Genomic DNA, 8,252 nt, shown 5'->3' on the forward strand with positions numbered 1-8,252 from the left:
CCACCAATCCTCCTCTTTTTGCTGAGGAAGATTGGCCTTGAGGAAGAACATCTGTGCCGATCTTCTTTTATTTTATATGCGGGATGCCTGCTACAGCATGGCTTGATAATCGGTGCATATGTCCGCACCTTGGAGCTCATCTGGTGAACCCCAGGCCGTCGAAGAGGAGCATGCAAACTTAACTGCTATGCCACCAGGCCAGCCCAAAAATATAAAGTGTACTTTAAAAAAAAATTCAAGACATAGACTGGGGGAAAATATTTAGAAAGAACATATCTAATAAAAAACTTGAATTCAGAATAAATAAAAAATCTCACATCTAAGTAATAAGAAAACAAACAGTGCAACAACAACAAAAATCGGTAAAATATTTGAACAGAAACTTCACCAAAGAAAATATACAGATGGCAAATAAGTACACAAGAAGATGCCCAACCTCATTAGAATTTAGGGAACTACAAATTGAAACCCACAACGAGATAACAACATATATCAAGTAGGTGGATTAAATTATAAAGACTGATCATACCAAATGTTGTCAAAGACTTGAAGAAATTGGAACTTTTACCTACTGCTTATGGGAATGTAAAGTTGTGTAATCACCTTGGAAAACAGGTTGACACTTTCTTAAAAAGTTAAACATATACCTACAATATTTATCTGTGCGAAAAAAAGCATGTCTGCACCATTATGATACCAGTTCTGTTGTGTGGGCTTTTTCCCTTCCCCCATAATTCTCCCTGCCCACTTCAGATGCCAATTGCAAGTCCCAGGTTGTTACCTATGCTTCTGACTAACCAGCTATAGATGGGAGATTCCAGCAGCCTCCTCGTTGGATTCAATTAATTTACTACAGCAGCTCACAGAAATCAGAGAAACATTTTACTTACTAGATTACTAGCTTCTTATAAAAGGATATTATTTGGGAACAGCCAGATGGAAGAGATGCATAGGGCAATGTATGGGGAAAGGGAACGGAGTTCCATGCTCTCTGAGTGCACACCTCTCCTCAAATCTCCACGTGCTCACCAACCCAGAAGCTCTCCAAACTCCATCCTCTTGGGTTTTTATTGAGGCTTCATTATGCAGGCATGATTGAGTAAATCATTGGCCATTGGTCATTGAAAGCAATTTTCAGCCCCTCTCCCCTACTCAGTGGTCTGGGGGTGGGACTGCAAATTCTAACCCTCTAATCACATGGTTGGCTCCACTGGCAACCAGCCCCCATCCTTAGGTTACCTAGGGGCTTACCAAAAGCCCCCATATGAATCTCTTATAGCAAAACAATCATAAAGGTCAAAAGACACCAGCACATTACAAGAATCCCATTTAGTCATTAATAACTATCATATCATATGAAAAGGTCTTTCAGAGTAAGGCTGCTCAGGTTTGCAGGCTTCTGAGGGAGAGCAGAATATAGGATCTCAAAACATGCCACTTTGGCATGTGGATTATTTTGAGTTGAAGACACTCAAGGCCCAACAGACTCAGGAAGAGCTGTTTACCTTCCTCTTAACCGCCTAAAATAACTTAAATAGAGGGCCTCCACCAGGACAGAGCTAATACCAAAGATAAATTTTTATCAGAAAGGCTTATCTTCATGGCAAGACAAACATTTGTTTACCACACATTTGTTCCTCTCATATTTCTATGAATTGTCTTCCTCCTCTATGAGGCCCCAGACCCCTACCCTTTCTCCTTAGCTCAGTATGGCATGTAAGCCTTAATTGCCTTACTGTCTTTGGGTCTCATGCCTTTGGGACTCCTGTATATACAAACTTTGTTTTTCTCCTGTTAGTCTGTCTTATGTCACCTTAATTATTAGACCAGCCAAAGAACCTAGAAAGGAAGGAGGACAAAGTTTTCCACCCGTACACTTCTGAAACCAGTGGACAGTTAGCCATTAATGATTATATAGGTAGTAAGTGAAGCTTTTTTCAGACAGCTATTATTTGTAGCCTTTAGTCGTTCACCCACCCACTGTTAATCGTGTTGCTTGTTTTTAAAAGGCATGTAGATAGGCAATATATTATCTGACTCCCACTAGGTTCCTTATAGATAACATCTAAGACACTAGGGTCAACTTCATAGTGGGTACTTGAGTTGTTTTTCAGGAACTAAGGATCAAACCCTGTCCAGTTCAGCCTGGGTAAGACCACCAACCCACCAACTGGGCCTGTGTGAGTGTCTTATAGGTGACCTCCTCATGTCAGGGAGCCAAAAACTCCACGCTCAGATCATTCTAATGCCACCATTTTGTATACACGCATCTTATGAAGAGCCCTGAAGCTTGACTAAACTTGCAGAGATCATCAATTACCTCGCTTCTTCTTACCTCCAATCATCTATTCCCACACTTCAGATCACCCTACCTCTCTATCCCATAAGTATCTCTAATCCCCATTTTTGAGGTGGTGGATTTGAGATTTGTTCTCCCATCTGCTTGCTTGGCTGCCTTGTCAATAAACCCTTTCTCTTCTGCACACTTGCCATCTCAGTGATCGGCATATCGTGTGGTGGGCAAAACAAACCTATCTCAGTAACACTTCCTTCAGTTTTGTCAGTTTCCAAAGCAGGAGTGTCAGCAATATACATCTTCATCCTTTCAGGCATCTGATAAAATCAAGCTAAGAGACAATGTCATCCTTTGCTCTGAGCCTCTTTTGAGGTGTCCATGTAATATTGGATTTTCCTCATTACATAATGCATTTATTCATTCTTTTACCCACAGCTGCTATTTTTCTTTCTCTTCGTATATACCAAAACATTTCTACCTTTGGAAGGGACATTACGTTTGGCCACTATGCTGGTCTAGATCGCAGGCAGAAATACTACTCTAGCAAGTCCACTTCTATTCAGATAAGGTAAAGGTATATGAGTATAAAACTATTAGACTATTTTTACCACCATGCAATATAGATCAATTCACTGTTAATACCAATTTTAAGAGATGGAGTGAAGGCACATCCTGCCCCATCAGGCCCCAAGAAATTCGGAGATAAAGGTTAAAGACATAGTTACAATTTCTTACTTATAAACCATCCCTGTTTCTAGCCTTGTAATTGCGTTTCTGGTCCTGTGATCACTGCATCAGGTGAGGAAAAATATTGAGATAATATGGGGGAGAAGGAAAGAAAATGTATAGTCATTATACCTCTATTCTCCCTTGGCTAAAATTGCAAAGTCATACCAGTATCCTTTCGCATTACCTCTTCCCAAGATCCACAAGAAAAACAGAAAAATCTATCCAGTGGGAACGTTCCTTTAGTTCCACTCATGTTAAGTGTGAGCACATACTGATGAGGGTGTGTAAGCCAGCCCTTCATGCGTTATGGTCCCCTATTTTAGACAACTAATGGTTCAATTGCCCATTTCAATTCTCTTTCAAACTAGTACTCTGAGGAGAATATTTCTCTGCCAATTGTTGGAGATTATGGGATGTAAAGTGCATTCTTTGATTTAAAGAAGTAACAATCAAAATTGATTCCTTGATTTAAAGAAGAAGCAATCAAAATTGGTACAATATCTTGTGCTCCAGTTCTTTTACAGTATTCTATTTGCATCTACATCTTTGTTTACAGGGTAAACAAAGCCCAGTCCAGAGTCAGTATCTATTTCTGTCAGGACCCATTTTCAGCTCCCCAGGGCTAGTAGCATCAGTCTTACTTGCCAGCTATGTTCAGGGTATTCCCCCCACAGAATCTGCCACAAAGCCTTCTTCAGTCTCTGTCTCTTTTGCAAACAGACAGAACAGCTCTTATTGACATATTGTGCCTCAGAGGGTGCAAGGGGAAAATGTTTAAATTCAGCCTATTTCTGCATTGCTACAGCATCCCCACATTCTATCATCTCATGGTCCCTGGTAGCCACCTTAAGTGACCACAGAGGGATATCTGCTTACTGATTTCAATCACCTTCTGAACCTGGGAGGAGGTTCTTCTTATGGGCGTCAACATGTCCTATTTTAATGCATCCCTCAAATGTCCATAGTGATTTCCACAAGGCTGTGTCTCATATGGGTGTCCTTTTAACAGGACAGGTTTCCATTGTCCTTCTATATGAACATATGGCCAGGCCATTCACCACTGCCTATGAGTCAGTAAAAACCCAAACATGGGGGCTTTTTCCACTGTTCAATTCTTCCATCGCTGCTAGGAAAACAGCAGGCACTTCCGCCCACTGAGCTGTCTTGTTTTTATCTTCTTTGCTCAGAGTGGAGGCCTTCCAAGCAAGATATTGTCCAGTCACCACGAAACTGCTGTCTACTGTAGGCGAGGAAGACATTTCCTCTATCCAATGTGAGTTCGTCTGGCCAGAGAATGAATTAAATTCACACGAGACAGAATAGCAGGAGAAAATTAAACAAAGCTTTATAACATGTATACATGGGAGATGTCAGGCAAGCTGAGCAACTCGCCAAAATGGCTGAAGCCCCCACCCTAAATATCTAAAGACAAAGGAAGATGTTGGGGTGGGGGGAGTCAGTTACAGGAGATTATCAGAAACAGGAATAAGATCATTATGCAGGTTTAAGTCCTTGCATTCTGTATTGATAGGAGTTTCTAGAGATAAGGCCATTCTCTTCTTCCTGGCACAGAGAGGGAGATATCTTTACAGATGGAGATTTCCTTTACAATGTAAATGTCTCTTAACAAAAGGGTAAGCAAGTTCTACTTCTCAGTTGCTTTCCTGTCTGCAAAGAAACCAGCCTCAAATAATCCTCATGCCAAAGAGACATATCTTGGCGTGGCCAAGACCGGTTCCCCACACTACAAACCAAGCAGCAACTTGTTGGTCAGTTGAGAGCTGTTTATAGAGCATTGCCCATGTGACAATAGAATCCAGTAGATCCTCATGCAGTTCCAGAGTCAGTCCTAGGAGAAAAGAAGCTTGTGAGTAGCTCCTCCTCACATTCTCCAAATAACAAGATCCCGTAAAAGTCATTTCATATTATTATGGAATTTTTCTGAGTACTGCCATCCCCATTAGAGCATTTCTCCAACAACCACTTAGACATTGTGGTTATTTCGGGTTTCAAGATCATTTTATGTCCTTCAGCCATAAGGATAGCTTCAATTAATGCCTGCTAGCAAGGTAGTAATTGGCCCTCACATGGATGTTCTCTAGTCTAAAGTCCCAGCAGTCATCACTGGGAGGTCCTCACAGGCTTTAACCATAAGCCCCAGTCTATGTTCCCTATAGGGCTTGCACACAGAGGATTTGTCCCTAACAGCACTCCAGCTTCTGTTCCACAGCGTGTGGGCTCAGGCAATTTTACTGATTCCCATTTAGCATTTCCAGTTAATATTGCTTGAAGGGTGGATTTACATGCCTTCTGTTTTATAATATTAGGTAGGGTAAATGTTCCCCTGTATGACATAATATCCATTTCCATAAAATATTAAGGTAAAAGATTCACAAGTTTTTTACATAAAGCCTGTTTAAACATTCCAATTTTCATAATCGTATTGGTTCTTACATTTTTATGTTTTCTCAATCTAATTGTAGCCTGAGTCAGGGCTTCACCATTGGGTTTGGGTACCACAGTGCATGGGACTCCTCTATCAAAAGACCCTGGAAACTTCTCTTCTCCTCCCTCTGACTGTTTTACCCACTATTCTGCAAAAGGCTTTGGGTCTCCAGTGAGCCGTCAAGCCAAGGGACTGTGGCCCTTTGTCAATATTTAGCTTAAAAGGCTTTGGGTCTCCAGTGAGCAGTCAAGTCAAAGGACCGTGGACCTTTTGTCAACATTTAGCTTAACAGATCTGCTCAACCCCTGCCACAACTGATTGTTGGTCAGGTTTCTCACTGTAATTTCTGCCTCCTATCTTTTTACATTTCTCCAACCTGGGACAAGTAGAGCAGACTTGTTTGGGGCCCTTTAATGTTGGGGGACCAGCAGAGGGTCCCTTTGGCCTACTCAACCTTTGGTAGTGCTATAATAAAACCTTTTTATTTAACCCCATCAATTTCCATTTTATTTATCCCATTTCTTAATAATCATCTGAAGATTTCTACCCTGCTGGAATGAGTCCTATGATGCTCCTCTGTTTTTTTATTCCATTCTTATCAATATTTTTTTATTTACCTTATTCCTTAATAACCATCTAAAAATATCCATCCTGCTAAGACCAGTCTTTTGATTCTCTTCTCAGTCTTTCTTCATTCTCTTGTTAATCAACCTAATACTTTTATTTGCATCTGTAAGACCCACAGACCAACGAGGGGAAGCTGAGGCAGCAAATTCAATAAGATTTCCCAAACTCTCCATTTATTTTGTAACAATAAAGTTATATGGGGCACCCATGTGAAAAGGGCCCCCCGGGTCACTAATGGGCATATTCATCAGGTGACTATCCCAGTCATCATAAAGCCAGTCCCACATGGCTTGCATATGAAGCATATCAGCTACTTCCTCTGGAGTGTTTCACTTGGCATATGTCGGGGGAGTTGGACAGCCCCCCTTCTAACAGCAAACAGACCTGGCAGTAGCTGTTATCCAGTTCATCAAGCTGGCTGTTCTCTCCGGAGTAACCTCCCATGGGTCTAGATCCTATATATCCATTCATGATTATTCCAAAGTGAGCTGAGGGTCCTGTAGCAACCCAAACATGCTCTTTCACTCTGTAGCATTCAAAACCAAAGACACAACCCTCAAATTATTTACTCTCGTGACCCATATCAATAGGGGTCCTTCAGGAAGCTGATGACACTGATCTACAAAATGAAACTATTCTTTCATACTATGTCCCCTAGTTTCAATAGCTTTTTGGTTTTGCCCTCACCCAACACTAACTACCTTCTTGGTGACCAGAGGTCTTAGAGGTACTTTCTGCTGTCCATGTATAATTTTTCCCTTGGGCATCAGCTTTAAGGCTAGTGACAGAAGCTCAGGCAGACCAAAATCTGAGCTTGGTCTAGCATCAAGGTCTGACTTAGCACTCTCTTTTAATTTAATTTTAGCTATTATAGATAACAATACACAAAGAATTGTATATTTTGCCTTTTTCTTATTAGTTTGTATTTTCTTATGCATGTGAGGAACCACCTTCCAGGGAGTTGGATCTGTCTCTAAATTCCTTTGGTAAATTTTATCTTTAGTAACTGGTAACAGCACTGCTGCTGCCCCACACCATGGGTGACCATAAGGCCACCCAGGAATCAAAGGTTTTTTATCCCCCACCTTTTCATTCTTTCTCTTCTCAAACCACATGTTTCCATGAGCCAGGGCCAGTCAGCAAATACCACTTCATTGACACCAACTGTAATGGAAAACCTCAGTCCTCCCACCTGTGTTTCTCCTGCATTTTTACACTACTACCACACTCACAACACTTATGACAATTCTGGTCACCAGATGTATGGGATTTTTTCCCATACCAAGCAATTCTCTGTAATACCAACTGGGTATTCTACAATTTAACTCATTCATGACACTGTATACCTGGAGATAGTGTCAGGTCCCACAGGTTAGGGGCTCAGTCTCACGAGTCATTTACAAGCAAAGGAGAGAGGCCTCAGAAGAAAACAACCCTGCAGATACCTTGAGATCAGACTTTTAGCTTCAAAAATTGTGAGAAAATGAATTTCTCTTGTTTACACCAGCCAGTCTGTAGTAGCTTGTTACAGAAACCCTAGCAAACTAATACACCAGGTAAATTGATAAACTGTCATATATCCATGATAGATACTATTGTACAAAAGAATGACCTATTGATATATACCATAACATAAATGAACCTCGAAATAATCATGTTGAGTAAAAGAAGCCAATCATAAAAGTATACCCGCTCTATAATTCCATTTATATGAAGGTATAGAAAATGCAATTTTATCTATAATGACAGAAAGCATATTAGTGCCTGCCTAGGGATGAGGGGAATGGTCAAGGAGGGATGAGAAGGAAATATTACAAAAATGCAAGAAGAAATCTGTGGAAGTAATCAATATACTTACTATCTTGATTTTGGTGATAGTTGCGAGGATGTAAATCTAAGTCAAAACTTATCAAATTGTGCATTTGATACATATGTACAGCTTATAGTATGTCAACTGTATCTCAATAATACCATTTGAAAATCACTTAATTATGAGTGTTAATGCAATATTAAAACAAGATAATTGCATAAAGATTTTCTGCAGGAATACTTTGGGTTGGGTAGTAAAAGAAGGCCTCACTGTGGCTTTTACTTTGAGACCTAAATGGTCAAAATAAGTCAGCTATAAGTAGATTGGGAGATGTCACTTTCCAG

The sequence above is a fragment of the Equus przewalskii genome, chromosome X, assembly GCF_037783145.1.
Source record: "Equus przewalskii isolate Varuska chromosome X, EquPr2, whole genome shotgun sequence".
Classification (NCBI taxonomy): Eukaryota; Metazoa; Chordata; class Mammalia; order Perissodactyla; family Equidae; genus Equus; species Equus przewalskii.